Here is a 20080-nt window from a genome sequence, read left to right on the forward strand (position 1 = left end):
CTGGGAATCATTTATGGTCTTGATTGAAGAGAACACCAAACAAATAGTAGCCAGGTGGATAATCTCAAGCTAGGAATCGGGTGTTTAGTTTTTTAGTTGCAGACAAATTTGTCTCCAACAGGGTAAGTACTTCTGTCCAAAGTCTGTATTAATGTTTGGTGTAGTTATATTATAGAAATCTAAAGAAGAGGAGGAGGATTTAATGAGCCTGATTCTGTCAATGTTTTAAGTATGACAACACACAGAGTGTCATAAATTACAGATTAGGTGTAAATTTAGGTCAAATACAATGCAATTGCATACAAAGGTACTCCTCTAATAAATGATCATCTTCAGAAGTAATAACAGTTTTGGTATAAGATTGAATCTTAGGAAGTTTAAATACCCATAAAGATGATGAAACTCTATATGTCATATATCAAACATGGGATTAGAGTCTGAGATATATAAGGGATATTTGATGCAGAGGGTTGGGTACCCACACAGACCTGCCACAATTAGCACTCAAAACACATATACAAATCTCAAATGTATAACAACAAAATAGATAAAATGGACAATGAACTGAAGCACAAACTTCAGAACTTCTTATTGAAACTCAAAACAAATCTGTATTACAAAATATTGAATCTATTGACTTCACTTTACAACATTTTCATTTGATTTGTGGTGTTTTTACCAGCATATAATGGCTTCTAACTCTCATCCTAAAGCTACATTTGCAACCAACAAGTTAAACCTTTCAAACCAAAAACCATTCCCCACTCTCTATCTTTCTCACTAAAAACTCCCCCGCCCCCAAAACAAAAAACATACTCCCAAAAACTCCCCTCTAAAATGCTACGCAGAGCCTCTAGAAGACACCCAATTTAGAAACCATTAAATGCCAACCCCTCACTCATATGTTACATTCAGAACCCATTTGTAGATTTGCTAAAAATAGTGCCTCTACGGGACTCCACTTCTCCAAGGATGTGATTCTATTTTCTTAAAACTATCCAGTCTCCACTGCTAAGAATTAAAAGTTTTAAAGAGCTGGTCAGAGCAATCCCAAATTTGGGGTTCCATCCAACAAGTGCATCTGCATCAATATTCCCTGTTATATTCTAAGTGAGAAGGGTATTACTCTAAATGGTGGAGATGTTAGACTAGAGAAATGAGAGGAGATATTCAGAAGCACATGGATGAATGTAGGTGTGTTTGAACACGGTGCTTTTTCTAAGTGTATCCATGCTATTGCACAACACTCACACAGGGTTGCACACCATTGCAAATGTTTATAATTTATGATTTGGGTTGTAGACTTGTAGTTTTATTTATGGTTCTTCTTGCCACTTTGTATACTGGTAAAAATAAGGGTGCTAGTGCAAATGGATCTAAATATTAAAAGAGGGAGTGATAAATTTGAAGAATAAGTGAGATTATTTAGAAGCCTATAAATGAATGCAGTTGTATTTTGGACAGGTTTTAATAACTGAGACCTCTGTGTGTAACAGATCTGTTGATATTGAAATTTTTTAAATATGATTGCAGCCTGTTGGGCATGTATATAAACTAGAATTCGGATATTCCTCACATCCAAAAAAGGAGTAATTTGAAACCAGTAATCTTAAAGGAGAGCTTGCAGTTAAACTACTGAGTAGAAAAGTGTTTCCCCCTTGGGGTGTCAGGTTAAGACATTGCATAAATGACAGAAGTACACAGAATATATGGAACTCACAAGTGTTCTATTGATTCATGATAAGCCAGTACATACAATGATAGCAATATGTTCGACTACAATAGCATGTCCAAAGACTGGAAACAGATACAATATAAAGGAGTCTGGTCAGTTACCCGGTGCCAACTGCCGACAACCGACGGGTTAACTGCTGACGCTAACACAATTTACCTTAATGCTTAATTACTCGACAACAAAAAGGATGGCTTGGATATTTGGTTGGCTATGCTTGCCAGAGAATTACATGGGAGATTTATGTTTGGAATGGTGGTTTTTTTATGAAGTTAGTCAAGGGAGCTTCGTGTAATATCCACCCCTTGGACACTACAATTTTCTTTTTTACATTTACAAGTACCATCTTAATTAAACAAACTTCTCGGTCTAACATAGAAATGTCAACTTCTTAATTGCTTCAATTGCCTTCGTGGTGACAATTCTACTCCTCCATTTATGTTTGCACTAGATCCTAAACTTAAGCCTCGAGTGTTCATTCCAACTGACCCTACCTATGTATCCCTTTGAGGAAAGTCAAAGGCCTCGTACTTTATTCAATGTGTTAGAGGAAGTTCATTCTCTCCTCTTGTATAAGAGATTTGATGCCATGCCCTCTACTACCTCCACCATACTTGCACCATTCCTCATTAATACATTGCAGCCTCTTGTGGCTGGATCGTTCATAAATTCTATGACTTAAGAATATTTCTTTTCTTTTATTATTTTGGTTTGTATTGTTTCTTTGACCGCACATGTCCACATGTTGGTCGTATATGGGATGTGAAACTTACAGGGGCATTCTATTAGATAGTTTCAAACTATCATTTTACTATTGGAAAGATGTGTAAAAGGTCTAAACATCTGCAGAGCAAGTGTATCAAGGGTTTTGGATATTTTCACAGATGTTTCTCTCAGTTGCAGGATTTCATAATCATTGAGAAACATTAACATCTCAAATTGATAAAAGTATCTGTATCTATAAGTTTGTATGAGAAATCATCGTTGCATCTTTTCTTTGTGATTTCAAACTCTGTTGGGACACAGAAAAACATAAACATCTAAATACCTTGAAGACAATTGCAATTATCTATCATCTCTTCTGACAAGAACCAGCAAATCATGAATGAGCTTGAACTCCCTTAATCAATTCGATCGCCCCACTCTACACAATCTCAGAAATCAATTCTATCTACAATCAGAAGAATGACATACAAGAAAGACTAAGCAAATTAACCACTGCTCATATTCAAATTTAATTTATTGTTATTGTAACAATTTAATACATTCCCAATTCTAAATTGCACCATTAATCAACTCGATCGCCTCACTCTACACAATCTTAGAAATCAATTCTATCTACAATCAGAAGAATGAAATACAAGAAAGACTAAGCAAATTAACCACTGCTCATAGTCAAATTTAATTTATTGTTATTGTAACAATTTAATACATTCCCAATTCTGAATTGCACCATTTTGGCAGTTAGAAAACTTTGAAGTACTGGCATTTAATATGGCTCTAATATAGACGTAAGGAATGGAAGGTTCATACAATGATAAGATAAAATAGTTTAATGGAATGGAAGGTTCATACAATGATAGATAAAATAGATTAAAAAGAATTGAAAGGGAAAAAAAAATAATAACAAATCATATATAAAATAGAAGAATTAAAATTGTAATTATAGATTAATACATTGATTTCTGATATTAAGAGTGAATCCAATTCACATTGGATAACACAATATAATAAAATCATACCTAAAAAAGTATATATATATGAACATTGAATAACAAAGTTAATTTGTTTTTATTCCTGCTTCTAGTTTAGATCATGTATTTTTACATCAACATTTTGGATCATACTCTGTGATCCATCATCAGAATGAAAAATAGCTCATGAAGAAGAAAATATTTCATCCTGATGATAGATCATAGAGTGTGATCTGAAATGTTGATATAAAAAACACATACAATATAAACTAAAAGCAACAACAAAAACTATGATAAATTGTGAAAAACTGATATCTTTAAAGTTAATTTGTTGAAATTATTGTTTATTAAAAATTAAATATGCAATGCTACACAGTCGATTCCTGAAAGCACAAACTACACTGTAAGAGTACTCAATCCTAAGAAGAGATTTTATTACAGTCGGTTGCACTTGTCCTCCAAGTAATCAATCTTTTGGGAGAAATAAAACTCAGGAGGGCGAGGCTTGATGTTAAATTTTTTGCAGAATGGCACCCACTTAAATTGGCATGGTTTCAAAGGTCAGCATCAGACACCTAGCAAGAAACTCTTTCCACAGCTAGAATGGACAGAATAGTATAGGAAGTAACGAAAGGAGTCTTCTTTCAATGTACCCACTGTACTCACGAAGAAATCCACAACCAAAATCTCTCCAGCCTCTCCTGATCTTTCATACCTTAGCAAGAACAACTAGTATTACCTTAGCGATAGGCTGGTCTTTCTATTGGTGGAATCCCATTTATGGAATTGAACCAGATTTCATAGACAATTCTTTTAGCAATGGAGAAAGCTTCCCTCCTCCTGATGAGCTTGGATTAAAATAACATTTCATTGGACTAGCTTTTAACTCTTCCGCCATTACATGAGAACAAAGAAAAAACAGTGGAGACAAAAACAAAAAGAACATGCTAAGGAATTAAGAGAACACCAAGTGGACAATAATTAGGAAGCATGTCTACAGTTTTCACTTGCAGACAAATTTGTCCGCAACATGTTTGGTGTAGTTATATTTTTTAATTCTAAAGGAGAGGAGGATTTAATGAGCCTGATACAATCACAGCACGCAGAGTGTCATAAATTACAGATTAGGTGTGAATTTAAGACAAATAGAATAAGAATGCATACAAACGTACTCTTCTAAGAAACGCCCTTAAAGAAAAATTGGTCTGGAAATAAGATGTGTCTATGCAGGGGATGTCTCTTTTCATGATTCTGTGATTTAGGTAGTACATGGACTTCGGGGCAGAAAGTAGGTCTACAATTTTTAGTCTGTCTCCAACAAGGTAAGCACTTCAGTCCAGAAGGTGAAATTCTGTATTTATGTTTGGTGTAGTTATATCAGAGAATTATAAAGAAGAAGAACTGGACTTAATGAGCCTGATTCAGTCAATATTTGACTTAGTTTAGGGGTCAAGAGGTATGACAACACATAGTGTCTCATAAATTATATATTAGGTGTAAATTGAAGTCAAATACCATGTGAGCATACTAAAGCATTCTTCTAAGAATTGGTCTAGTATAAGATTGAATCTTAGAAATTTTATATGCTCATAAAGATGGGACAAACCAAAATCTGGGGTCAATATATTTGAATCTCTATATATCATATATTAGAATCCGGGAAATAAGATATGTGTATATACAGGGGATTCTCCTTGTAATTTATAGTTCGAGGTATACAGGTGAGAAGGTATATTCTAGATGAAGGAGGTGCTAGTGCAAGACTGGAGAAATAAGAGGAGATATTTAAAAGCATATGGATGAATGAAGGTGTGTTTGTAGTGGTGGTTTTATATGGAGTTAGTCAGAAGAGCTTGGAGGGGCATTCTACCAGATAGTTTCATCTTACTGTTGGAAAGATGTGTAAAAGGTCCAATTATCTGTGTATCAAGGATTTTGGGTTTTCTCACAGATGTTCTCCCAGTTGCAGGATTTCATAATCATTAATGTTCTCAAATTGATTGAAAAAAAAACCTATGACTTTTTGTATGAGAAAGAATTGTTGCATCACAGAAAAACATAAATATCTAAATACCTCGGAGCAGTTGCAATTATCTATCATCTCTTCTGACAAGAACCAGCAAATCATAAATGAGCTTGAACCCCGATCGCCCAGTCCACACGACTTCAGAAATCAATTCTATCTACAACCACAAAAATGACATGCAAAAAAGAACAATTAATCAACTTTCATCTTCAAATTTAATTTATTGTCATTATAACTATTTAATATTTTCCCAATTCTGAATCTCACCATTTTGGCATTCAGAAAGTAGAGCATAATAAAAGATGTAATAAAATCACAAGAGATAAATCTTTTATTCTCTTTCAAAAAAATGTAACGATAGATCTAGTAAAATTCATACCAGGAATTGGAGTAGCACACGAAATTCACAAGAAACAACGACGAACAGTTCGTTCTGGAAGTCTAAAATAAAAAGATTAATAAAACAAAGAATTTATGGAGGCCGGAATCATTGCCAGATAACCGTTGGAGAGGATCAACGAACAGATGGATCTAACCGTTGATGGTGGACGGCCAGAATTTGAATTTACAAGCTCTGTATTTAGCGGCGGTCGTGTGCAGGTTTGAATTTAAAAAAACCGTTTTGAATTTTTGAATATAAACGGTCTGAATTGCTTGAGATTTTCTCGGTGGTGGGAAGTTCAAAGCATTGAATTTTGAATTTTAATTTATACGAAGGTGCACCATATTTTACTTTTTCGTTCGTGTTTCAAATTGTTATTTGCCTATTATATTTATCTCTATATTTTATATTGGATTATGATTATGAGCGTATTTATATTCGTTGGATAGAATTGTCTAGGTGATTTTGTCTTCTAAATTCAAATTTTTATTTTTATTTATTTTTGTTAATTTTTTATTTGATTTGATTATTATTTGTTAATTAATTTGTTAAAATATTTTAATTGAATATCTATGATTGTGTATTTAAAACGATCTTAAGAGTGTTTAGTAGAAGATTGGGAATGCATTTATCATTAATAGTGGCACAAGGTGTTGCATCAAACATCAACAATTACTGCACCCACACATTCTACATCATGTGTCTTTTGTGAATCAAAGCTTGTGTAATTAGTATAAAGGTTTAACTTGGAGCCAAGAAATTTTTATATTTCAACTCTCTATAGTGAATCCTTAAAAGTACTTCTCAGTAGCACACTATATTTAAAAAATAGGTACAAGTGAGGATAAATTAGTTCTAGTTGACAATAATTGTAAAGGAGGATATCACACAAGTTTTACATTCTCATGCTAGTGGGACAAAATGCCAAAGGCTATTTCATCCTAGATAACAAAATTTTAAGTATTTGCTTCTTTTTTATAATGTGAACAACATGTCAATATCAATTTAAGAATCTAATTATATTTTTCACGACTAATCGGGACAAAAAGGCGCATTCAAATGGCTAAGAAGTATCTACCCTTCTCATTTCTATTTGACATTTATTACTACTTGTTTTAGTCTCAACTATTTAATTAGTTTACGATGTAATCAATGTGTTAATTGTTTGTCGATAGAAAAATAGAAAATATATAAATTAATGTAGGGTGCATTTTGTTTTCATACATTCTGGTAATGCCCAGTTGATCTTTTACTCCAATCGATTTTTTTTGAGTTATTTTGCTTCTCCCTTCATAAGTGTTTGATTGATTATTCTTTCACACACTATGGATGGCAATCAACCCTTGTCTTTAGCTTCTATTCATGCTTATATCAAGGATTTCAATTTCTCTCATACTGGTTTTGCATCTCATTCTTTCATTCTTGAATTAAAATTGTTTGCTTTAGAAGATATAAAGTTACAATTATATTTATGAATGATTTTATATTGGATTATAACCCACCCACATAATTGGTGAGGCATCTATAATTATTAATGGTACTTCTTGCTATTTATGTTGAATGTGCATAGTGTTATGCATCCTCTTTTCTCTTCTTTGTTATGTGATAGAAATATATTTTGAGAGACTGGTTTAACATTATTATAGAATGAATATGTAAACTAGACTAGATAAATGAGATACTTTGTTTAACTAATATAACTAAATTATATCTTGAATTGTTGTTAATGGTATCCTAAGGAGGGTTGTAACCCTAGTTTTTTTGCCATCCATGTCATATGTATGTGTCTATGCATGTAGGAGTGTTATATTGGTGGCTTGAAATATTTTGAGAAGCCTCACAAATGTTTCATATTCCCTCTCACTCTAACCCTATTATGAGTCTATTTTTGTGTCTTGTGCAAGTTGAAATCATGGTGACTAAGTTTAGGTAGGACTTACATCTAACTATTTTTTGGTGAATTCGTAATCCTAGGATTAGATTAGTCATACAAAAATCCTTCAAGAAGTCTAAAAAAGGATCTTGAAAAAATTCTAAAAAACAAACCTGAGAAAATAGTCCTAAAAAATGCATGTCTTAGGCACTTAAAATGTAGGGTTGGACAATGCAAAAATGGGACTTTAATACATTTTTAGACTATGATATAGTGTGTTAGTGTCTAGTTTGTGTCTTGGAGACAAGTATGTGTCTAGTTTGTGACGTTGTTGTCAACAAAACTTAGAATTTCAAAACACTAATCCCAAGGTTCGATGACTATTCTTTTTATCTTTTTAAACATGCTTGGGTTTCAAACCCTAATGTAGCATTTAAAGAGGTTTTTACTAAGATCATTCTTGATTTTACTAATATGAAAGAATGCCTAAAGGGGGCTTTTATAAGTAGAGGAATGTATGATCTATCCTACCACTAACCATCATTAATGAAGTGTACTTCATAGTTTGGGGATTGTGAGTAATAGGTAGGCAAGAAAAAAAAACACATCAAGGGTCGAAGATTGGGGTTTCAATCTCTTTTTTTGTAACAAGAACTTAGAAAACTCAATGTTTGATCCTTGAAGAGAGGACATGAAAAAACACAAAGGATTGGGCATCATGGATTCAAATTTTGAACTTTGAAACATGAAATTCCAATGTCTAATCAATAAATGACACAAGAAAATGAGAAAATAAAGGGGAGATCAAACATCAAGGATCCTTTGTTCCAAAATAGAATTATGTAATCCTAATGCCTTAACCCTAAAAAGTCAAGGAAAAAAAAACAAAGGAGAAGAACAAGGGGGAAAGAAAAAGGACACCAGGAGGACAAACTCCTAGGGGAACTAAAAGAAAAATGGGGGTTCCCATTTTTCCAAGTAGGAAAAGGGGCATGAGTACAAGGAAAAACAAATAGCCACCAAACAAAGAGAAATGCTCCTAGTATTTCTTCATCATCAAATTTCTGAAAACTAACCCACAAACAAAGGTATTATATAAGTACAAAACACTTCCACCAACCTAACATGAAAGCCACAAGGAACTATGTCTAAATATTAAAATCTAATAGTGTGTGCATCTGAGTCTGTTCCCTCAATATTTTAGAAAGAAAAATTTAAAGGAGGGTTTGTGTCAAATTTCAATGAGTTTGGACTACGTTTATTTTCATAACTTGGGCATTTCTCTACTACTAGCTAAGCATCCATAGACTTGATAGAGTCACCTCTAATTGTCTCTTAGCATAGATCTAGTACTAGCTAGGGATCCATAGCCCTTATAGATATTACTATAATACCCCATTGAGTTGAATTTGCTATGTATGTTTTATTATTTCTTTCTTATATTCTTTCTTTGAAGCTCTTTTGATAAAATTTTCAACTTTCAAGTTTTAACGCTCGGTGAATGATTGAGAACCATCATGGTCATTCAACAAGAAACACAATAATATAATATACCTAGCCCAAAATTACCTTTGATCAAACCTCATTAAAAATGTGATTTTTTAATTGATTATGAAGTTAAATTTCAACAAGTTGACTTGGACCTTTGCAACCTTAGACCTCAAGCAATGATTTCATTCAATATACTTTTGTTGAATAGTTTGTAAGGCCTTAATTTTTTTTGACACTTTAACCAAGTAACAATAGAAGATTCTTTTAATGATTGTTATGGAGGTCTTAATTCTAAAAGATTTTTTTTAGTAAGAGTCACTTACCCAAAACAAAAGACCGCACACCAAAAGCTACAAAAGAAAACAAACACAACATAACAAAAGGGAAATAACATAAGGAAAACAAAACAAAACAAGAAAACAACTCTTATCCTACCATAATACAAGGGAAGAGATTTAAAGTCCTGTCAAGATCAAATATAGTGTTTGAGCTATTGCCCATTGACTCACAATGGAACAAGTACTCCCTAGAACGTGTTGATTTGAAATGTGTTATTTAATTGTAGTGTCGTAAATTGTACACCCTTAATTGGGTGGTACAATTCCATGCTTAGGTTAGCACCCACCTTAGTGTGTTTGCATCTTGAATTTAAAATTCCCTTTAAGCATTCAATTAATTAATTAAATTAAATCTAAAGTCTTCTTTCATCACTCTACACATCATAAAATTGAGCCCTTTACCCTAAGTGTGCCCCCCTCACCTTTTTTTTCCCAATTAATCATTTCATCAAATACCCTAATTATGTCTTATTTCGACCTTCAAGGCCCGATTTTGCATATCAAAACATCGTAAATTTCCACACTCTTGGAATTTGCTTTAAAATCACAATATCTTACTTCTCCGAAAATTTGGCGAAAAGTTGGTCTGACCGTGTGTTCGGACCATGTTGGTACCAACATGGTCTCGACTTTTTCTCCCCGAATTTTGGGAGTAGTTTTGGCAGTATTTTAATATTCAAATCCAAGAGATTGGCCAAAAATATTATTTCTAGGTTGGCCTGTGACTCAAAACAAAGTTAGGGTCTCCTACATAAAGCCTTTCTTTCCTCATTTGAAGCATCTAATGAAAACCAAGATCTAGCGATTGAAGGAGCCTCTTGTGAAGTGAAATTACAGGTTATGTGAAGTCTACAATAGAAAATCAAGCATTCATCAAGCATTTATCAAGCCTTCATCAATCATTTTCAACATCCATTAGGAGCTTTGAAGACATTGAAGAATAATAGGAGATCACCAACTACTGATTGACTTGTACCTCTCCCTTAGGTTTTGTTATGGTTTCATGTTGTTTTCATGTCTTTGTATGAGCTTCATAACATTCATTTTTATATTTACGATCATGTTTTAGATCCATTATTTCATTTGTGATTTGAAGCATTTAAATTTACATTTACAATCATTTAGGGTTTTCTCTCCAAAGCGTAGGGTAGAACTCTAGATTTACTTTCTTATTCATTTAGGATCTTGCATACACACAAGATTCTTGCACACACATTTTCAATACATTATCAACTATTTGTGGAGGTGGAAATCACTAAAACAAGGGGTTTGACTAAGGCAAAACCCTATATAGCCACCTAGACACCATTTTTCAAGTTGTAGGTGTAGGTACAAGAATCCGATAGACACATGAATTTCAGGACCAACAGAAGACACAAAGACAGTCTCAGGGCCAAAATTTGATCTCATATCTTGGAGACAGGGGCGTAGCACCTTGGGATAGGACTAGGGCATGGCGCCATGGTCCCTAGGGTTTTTTGGGTGTCAGATCTTTATACCAGACCCTTAGGATCTCATAATCAAAAGTTTAGCTTTCTGCCAGTATAGGGACAAGGGCGCCCAATGCCCTAGGATTTGCCAGTTTTGCATCAGTTTCAATAGCAAGTGCACCTCTAAGTCCCTTTTCCAATCCTTCTTTCAGTATTTCAGTGTCAGTTTAGGCAAAATCTACATTTTCAGTTTATGTGCATTTCATTTCTTATCTCCTAGTTTAGTTGATTATTGCATTGCATTTTGCATATCTACTCCTCATTTACAACAAAGGAATAGAAACCTTAAGAGATATTTTGTGGCTCTCTCTTCCTCACAAGAAGTAGCCAAAGTGAATTATCTCCCTAGGCTCTTTAGTATTTCGTTGTGTGTACATGAGAGTGGGATTAGGTCTTAGCCACTCACTAACTCTTTTCACTGTGAATTTTGATGAAACATTCCAATGAAAGTCCAATAATTATTTGATCGTCGAGAACCTATGCAAAATTTTCATTTTTTTTCATTTCTACCCGACATTCGTTAATCTTGCGATGCTCCATGATTTTTGTTGCTATTTCGACATTCCCTTTAACTTCTAGGACAATGGGTATATGGTTCAGACCAATGTTTTTTGAATAAAATTGATTTTGACAATTTATCTATAATCAGCAACCCAGTGTGGCTAATGCTTGTTAAAAATCATTTATAACTAACGTCTGTGCAGGGGATTTTGGACCCTTAGTAGGGGATTATGACTAAGATATAATTAATGGAAAATAAGATCTTGAGGATGTGGCAAGTAAAGCACAAATGAAATTCTTAATTTCTATCTAAGAAAGAGATTTATTGCTGATAGAGAATCGTTGCATGAATATACTAGAATTAATGGTAGTTCAGAGCCTAGTCGTATCTAAACATAGACATTTAAACCAAAAGAAGGAAGTGTGTCAATTAATGTTGGTGGTTATCAGTCTACATGGTAGATGGAATATCTTGAATCCTTTTACATCTAGAGAAGTAAAAATTAACTTGAGAATTAGTGGAGGTTTTATGAAACAGAAGAAGAGTCTCTCAAAAAGTAAATTTGGTAATACAATTAATGATGAGAGTAGAATTGGTAGAGTAGAAAGAAGAAGTGTTTTAAAGGGTGGAGCAGAAAGAGAAGAAGAGAATAGAGAGTCAGGAAAGAGAAGAAGAACACTGAATGCATGCATAGAATGATGTAGAGAGAGGTGAATAGAAAATAGAGAAAAGTTCAAAGTTCAAAGCAAAGAGCTAATAACAAAGATTGTAGAAGAGGGAGAGGTGCAAAGTACAACTGAGAGTTACAAAATATTATTTTTAAGAAGGTATCTTCATTGTAACAAAAAATTGATCTTAATTTTAATTCATCTGATCAATTGTTGCTCAAAATAGGGGTTGGTGATACTTTGGGATTTTGGCCTTTGAGGGTCTTTTACCTTCTATCAAATAAAATGTATGCACTTCTATGTCTGACTCTTCAACTTGATCCATTGTAATCAAATTTGCATATACTTGGGAGCTTGGTAAATAAAAATCATGTCAAATAATATTATTTTAGAACAAAATGAAGAGACAATTGCTAGATTGTGGGCTAGATTAAAAAGAAAGGGTGATGGGAAATGTTATTGTCCTTGCAATAATTGAAAGGGCTTAAAGACAAGAAGACTTTTAATCACAATAGATGAGAAACATTGTAGGCAACATGGTCACATGGAAGGGGGGCATGATTATCACTCATTGGTAAGATGTTCATGATATGTCTTTATATTGATTGAATTTGTAAATTTTTATATCGTTTTAACATTTTTTATATATACAAAAAATCACTTGATCATGATCATGGTTTATTTGTGTCAATCATTATTATAAAGGTGGGGCGCCCTAGGGCACATGATATGGATTATCATGGCCTAGAGAATGTGGTTTTGCAAGCGGAGGAACATGGTGTTGTGAATATTGAAGATGAAGTTAATGATCCTATGGAAGAAGTGATCATGCACCAGAAAGCATAGTTGAAGATGATAGTACAAATACATTGATCCATGACACATTTAGTGGTGTAACTGATCATGATGATCGAGAGGACTTTGATGATTTTAATGATTTACCTATACTTGAGAAGGCATACGAGCCCCTTTATGAAGGCTCCGAAACAACTCTTCTCTCAGTTGTATTGTTGGTGTTGAACTTCAAAGTTACAAATGCTTTATCCAACATAGAAATCTCCCAAATGTTAGTTCATCACTAGTAAATAAAGGATGAAATGTGTACCAATAATATTCTTTATATTAACAAATTATTTTTTTGTTGTAGATTGATAGGTGATTTTTTGTTACCACCATCAAATATTTTACCTCGCTCATACCAATATTTATCTGCTATTATGAAAGATATTGGAATGGAGTATCAAGCAATAGATGCATGTCCCAATGATCATATTATATATCATAAACAACATGAATTTGCAATAGAATGCTTGGAATGTCATATCAGTAGATATCGATTAGATCAACTAACAAAGAAGTACCTCACAAGGTTCTTCATTATATTCCCATTATTCCACATATACAACGATTATTTAGGTACAAAACCCTAGCACAATTTATGGATTACCATGCACAAAATAGAGGTGGAGATGACATTCTTCAAATGCCTATGGATGGTTATGCATTTAGGGACATGGAGGAAAAATGGCCACACTTTAAAGAATAACCTCCTAATCTCAGGCTTCCATTGGTAGCGGACGGTGTCAATCCATTTGGAGAGCTGAGATCTATTTACTTGGTGTGCCTTGTTTTTGTTATCAACAATAACATTCCTCCATGGATGTCAATAAAGAGGTAGCATCTCATTTGACTTATTTGTTGCATAATGACTTATAATTTTTTCATTTAATAAGCATGTACATTAATTTATATATATTGCAGTAAAATGGTTATAATAATTATGTAATGTTTATGTTCATTCAACTAGGTAAGTACAAAGTTAAAGATATGAATATATATATTGAGCCTCTTATCGACAAGCTACTAAAGTTATGGAATAACATCACTATATATGACGTCTCAAGACCAATAGGACAAAGATAATTTGAATTCCATGCAATGCTTGTATGGACACTTCCTGATGTCCCAGGGTTAACACATTTTTGTGGTATGTTATAACATTCGACTGCACTGTAGACATCTAAAAATGTCTTATTAATTCTACACTAATTATTCGTCTATTCAATTAAGCAATTCTTTAATTATTTGATTAAACTAACTATTTATTTTGATCACCGTCTTTCAACACTTCTTATTATTCTATTTCTATTCTCAAATCATTTTAATCATCTAACCATATCTCAACTATTAATTAAATATCAATTATTTAATTTATTATGACCTTTTCCTTAGTTAAATAATCTTTATTATTTAATTAATTCAATCTCCTAAGTTTAAATAATTTCATTTATTTTAATAAATTAATTAATTATTCCTCCATTTCCCCAAATTATAATTTCACATAATTCCATCTAATTTCATCTCATTTCTCCCAAATTTGAATTTCATATCATTTCATTTAATTTCATATTTTCAAATTCACTTTTTCCCCAAATTTGGATTTCAGTTAATTTCATGTGCATTTTAACATTCGAATGACCAAATTCAAATCCAAATTGAAAATGAAAATCAAATTCAATTTCAAATTCCTACAACACATGCCAAAATCAGAACTGATTGATCAAATCAGTTGTCTAATCAGTTAACTCAGTTAACTCATCAATCATCCCTTTTAACTCAAAATTAGCTTTTTATGACTAATCCATCTATTCAATCTTATAATCAATCAATTGGGTCATCTCCTCAATCTATTCAGTTCACTAATCAATCAAGTGAGTTGACTAATCCATCTATTTAGTTCACTCTTCAATTAATCCAGTTCACTCTTCAATCAATCAAATAAGTTAACAAATCAATCAATTGAGTTCACTAATCAATCAATTTCAGTTATCTATCAATCAACACTTGAGTTCTATTTCTCACCCCCTTTGTGTTGAAAATCTATAAATTCAACCTCTTTTTATCAATTCAAGCTAGCTTTTCTAGAATCACAGTCTTCAATATTATTGCTTATCTTATGCAGGAAATCAAGTGCAATACCTGAGAGCCACCTACATCAACAACAATGGAGAAGAAAAATGGAAGCATAAGTGGAGAATAGGGAGTTTTAATTAGCTTAATCTTCTTATTTCCTTCATTGATTTCATTGAATTGTGTTTAGAATTGGTTTAATTAGTTAAGGATTCTTGTGATTCATCCTTTTAGTCTAATTAGCCTCAGTTTCCTGATGATTTCAAGCATGATGACATTTGGTGAACCCGATGTGAAACACTCTGACCTTTAATTTTTGTTTTTTACATGTTTTGTAGATCCGTACGGACACAGGAAATTGGACGTCGTAATTGATCAGATAGGATGTCACGATTTCCTAAACAGATCGCAATTTCCCTAAAATATTAATAATTAAAAAATTCTTGCATCGTTTTTGCATGATTTTGTACTGCGCATCTAACCTTGAAATTTTATCAAATTCTGGAAAATTTGATTTCTGCATATAATATGTATCTAATTCAATGGTAGGAAAGGTGACATTTCGAATTTCAGGTGTAAGGAGGGCAAAGAAAAATAGGAGACAACAAAAAGCTTATCAAAAACTTTGAAAGGCTGAAAAGGAGCTCCGTGAGATCGAAGAAAGAGAGGATATCACTCAGTATCACAGAAGCATCCATCGCTTTTTAACCAAGAACAAGTTCTTTGACGAAATCGATGTGTTGGCTTGCGTAGTGTGGAACAATATCATTGTAGAATAACTCTTCTATCTTCTGTCTTTTCCTTATGTTTTTTTGTTAAAAGTTCAAAAAATAAAAATAAATTAAAAAAAAAAAAACAAAACAAAACAGAAGTCGCAATTGCTATCACATCACATCGCAATTGAGCAGTCATCATGTCACAATTGCTTACATAGTAATTCGCAATTGATGGTTCAACATGCTGCAGTTGATATGATATCAATTCACATTTGATTAGTAGGTTAGTCACATTTGATAGATTTAGTTTTTTTTTTTTTTTTTTATTACAGTTCTAGTTTTGACCAGAATACCTCTCTGTCTGTGAAAAGACATAACTCTGTAACCTTAAAAATTAGGCTGGATAGCCCACCATGTGTTGACTAACATTATTATTTTTCTGCAGGGTAGATTAGAAACACTTCTTTTTGGTGTTTTAATAAAGAACAAAACAACTTCCATCATTTCTATGCTGGTTAAAATGAACACCATGTTTGTGTGGAGCAACATCTCCACTTAGAATAGAAAATCATTGCAATGAAGGGATAAAAATAACCTTTTATTTTGTGTCTTTGAAGGGATAGGTATTATACTCTCCCCTTCAATGGGTGATTAAAAAACCAGACTCTCTTCTTTCATGTTTTCCTTTATTTTATGCAATTAAATCCCTTAGAATGCTTGCCCTCCCAAGTTGCCCTTAGGGCACCATTAAGGCCAGTGAGAGGGGAATGACCTAAGTGGCCAAGGACTAAAGCCAAGTAATCCAAGCCACTATAATCAAATGCATATGTGATGAAAATCATGTGCAACGAGTGTTACATGTTGTCACAATGGTGTTATGCCTCCCTCAGTGCCTATACAGTGCGTTAAAATATGTAGAGCGTAACCTCTACAAATTGGGAGACCTCCCTCAATGGAGTGTAAAATGCTGCTGATTGTGACCACTCAAACAGAACCTTGTCTAAACACCTTAGAAATTAGAAGCCAAGCCAAGTCAGAAACCAGACACTTGTTTTATCACAGTGCAAGGGTGGGGAAGAATCTGCCCCCAAGACACTCACCATAAATCTCCCAAGATAACAAACCAATTGAGGAGCAATCTTCTTTGATCTAATTTCCAGAAAAAGGCAAAAAAATGGGCGCACCCTAGGGTGTGACACAACTGTTTGAGCTTATGGAGCATCAAGATGTGGGCTATGATAATATTTGTGACCTTTTGACATTAGGAGAGTCTGTCTGATATCGAATTGCCCAAATACAACAAAAACAAAATGGGGTCTTGAAAAAGATTCCAACATTCATGGAAATTTGAAAAACTTTCCTAAACAATTCCTATATTCATGATTTTATTCTTTTTGATGTGACTGTTGTGCTCTTTGCTATACTTTAACAAATTCAAAACATTGCAAGATTAAAATAAAAACAAAGTCAAAAGTTTCAGTGTTCAACAAGATCAAAAACTTCAACAAGAAAAACAAGTGCCAACAACAAAACCAACGTCAAAACGAAACCTTTTTACACAAATTCAAAGATGATGAAAATGTTACTTTCAAGTGATCATAGGTCCTAGATACTCAATTCATGTAGAAGTCCGATCAGAGTCATCGCACAAAGTCCTCGCACAAGTTGTTTCACCAAAGTACCTTAAAGTTAGTGTCGTGTCAGATTATAGGAATCATACCTAAGTCCATGGGTATTAGAGGAGATGGAGAATTCCCATTTTAACAACCAAATCTTGGACCAAACACTGACCAATTACAAATAATTGATGGTTTAGATAACCTCACTTGGGAGTTAAGAGTCAATCATGCCCAATATGACACAGTTGAGACCATCATAGATGATGAAATCTGAAAGTCTGTTTGCCTTGATGAGAAACTAAGGAAAAAGATACAAAGAGCAGCTCAAAAAGAAGCCATTAGACAATTGGTAGAGAAAACCATAGCAACATTCCTCAAACTATGTTAGAAAAAGAAAAAGTGTTTCTTAGAGTCTGCATAGTAATATTCAAACACATGGCTCTAAAAGGAAATGACCAATTCCCATTTGAACAACCAAGTCCTGGGGCAAACAACACCCAATTAGAAATAATTGACGATTTAAATACCCTTGTTGAAGAATTAATAATTGATCAAAACTAATATGACATAGTCCAGACTATCATAGATGAAGAAGTTTGAAAATCAGTACAGATAGACATAGACCTAGAAAACCGAATTAAAGAAGAGGGATAATTTGAAGCTTTCCCGCAATACACTGAAAATCTTATGTCCGAATTTTGAAATCCTAGATAGCAAGCCATCATCATAGATCATGTTGTCTACATTTTTTTAGTTGCATTTAACCAAGTCTTGCATACACATCTTAGAGAGTCAAGATCACTTCTGTTATGTGACTTATTCTCCAAGAGAAGATAAAGTTATGAAATAAATATTTTACATTTAAAAAGAGAGATAAAAAAAATAAAGGATATTATAATCCTTTGGCTTAGAGAAAGATTAGTAAAGAATGTTAATGAAAACTCTCATAAAAGAGAGGTATAATTGTATTAATGAAATGTTAAATAAAGGTGACCTTTTTTGAAAGGGTGTGATGGTTTAGAAAACCACCCCTTAAAAGGTTATATAAGTCATTTATGTGAGACTTGAGAAGGGCATGGAAATCAATCAAGGAAGAAGAAGAAGGTGGTTTGGTGGGCTATGGGCATGGGAGGAAATATAGGAATTTAGAGGGCATAAAGGAATGAAGGCTAAGGTCATTGGTTGGCATGGGAATTGGAGAAGGGGCACACAACATGTGTCCAACTCGGGGTACGGTATACGCTCAGGAGTGTCCTAGCTAGGGCTGTGTGTATTTCATGCCGTGAAGGCATGTGGGGTTCTGTGTAAGAACCGGGTTTATTTCATGCTGTGAAGGCATGCAAGATTCTGTGCAAGAACCTATCCTCCTGGAGTGCTTACTTGTTGTAAAAGAGCCTAGACTTGTGACTATTCCTTTGAATTATAAATAATATGGTTGGTTTTGTGTAAGAGCCGGTTTCCTCCGTGGGGTACCATAGCCATCAAGGACCCAAGGCCACTAGAATCTTCTTGGAGTGAGAATGACTATTCCAAGTACTCAAGATTAAGATAAGTATTGGAAAACCTTGATGCTATAAGATATTGAGAATGCTTTATATATGATTTGCCAATAATATGGTTGAATTAAGTGGTTATGTTATTCTATTTATTGTGTTGTTAATTTGCTTTATAATTATTATCAAATAATTACATGTTATAGTTACATTACTTATTTACATCTAATTTAATGATAATTACTTTTAATAAAGGAACTAAACATTAACATTTAATCTATTGATTCCGCTGCAAATAATTAATTAAGTCTTGGAAAAAAAGTGTCATTACATTTGGTATCAGAGCCTAAAGAACCTAGTGGTTATTATATCTTATAAAAGCATTGTTTAATTCAAACCATCTTATTCTAACAATAGCAACATATAGATATAAATTATGTTATAGAAATATATAATTCTTAAAAAAACAAAAAATGAATTTATGAATTTCAAATTGATATGCACAATTTATATTACTCAACAAACTAATTTCTTTTGAATATTGACTAATATGTGAACATTGTAACTAGAAGCAAATCATCAAGATTTAATGAAACATCTAATAATTCTTGATATACAAGATATTTATTTCATCATGAAAATTATATATATAACAGATCGAGTATTACAAATCCACACCCCATCAAAATGCCACCAATCTATTATGTTCTTTGCTTCCAAAAATGTCTATCAACTACACAACTTTACAAAGTCATGATAGTCATGTAAAATTTGTACAATAAAAAAAACTAGAAAGTCGACACCTCCCTTATGGTGCTATATGAATTTTCCCAAAACATAAATGAATCCCTTTTCCTACTTTGGGAAGAGACGAAGAGACCAACTTGGTTCTCCCTTGGCTATCATTCAATGTAGAAAACTCTCGGCTATAACTACCTATATGAAGAGTTGTGTCCCATTTTTTTAATTTTTAATTTTTAAGTATTTATAAATAGTTTGAAGGATGGCAATCTTGTCTATATTCTCCTTCAAAGAATGTGTCATAGAGTTTAAATTCTCTGATCTGCAAACAAATATCATAGAAAATGTAAATGACAGTACAATATTTCTTCCCTCCATTTCAAGTTTATTGCCAATGATGCTACG

The 20080-nt window shown here is 33.1% G+C and overlaps 1 long non-coding RNA gene across 1 annotated transcript; it reads right to left on the reverse strand.

Moving 5' to 3' along the window:
• Positions 1-3873: 3873 nt before the first annotated feature.
• On the reverse strand, positions 3874-5879 carry LOC131061882 (uncharacterized). Its single transcript, XR_009110602.1, has 3 exons — positions 5832-5879; positions 5501-5609; positions 3874-4274 (listed from the first exon to the last, which is right to left on the reverse strand). It is a non-coding gene; the product is annotated as an uncharacterized LOC131061882 (long non-coding RNA).
• Positions 5880-20080: the final 14201 nt, after the last annotated feature.

The sequence above is a fragment of the Cryptomeria japonica genome, chromosome 9 (genome assembly GCF_030272615.1).
Source record: "Cryptomeria japonica chromosome 9, Sugi_1.0, whole genome shotgun sequence".
Lineage (NCBI taxonomy): Eukaryota > Viridiplantae > Streptophyta > Pinopsida > Cupressales > Cupressaceae > Cryptomeria > Cryptomeria japonica.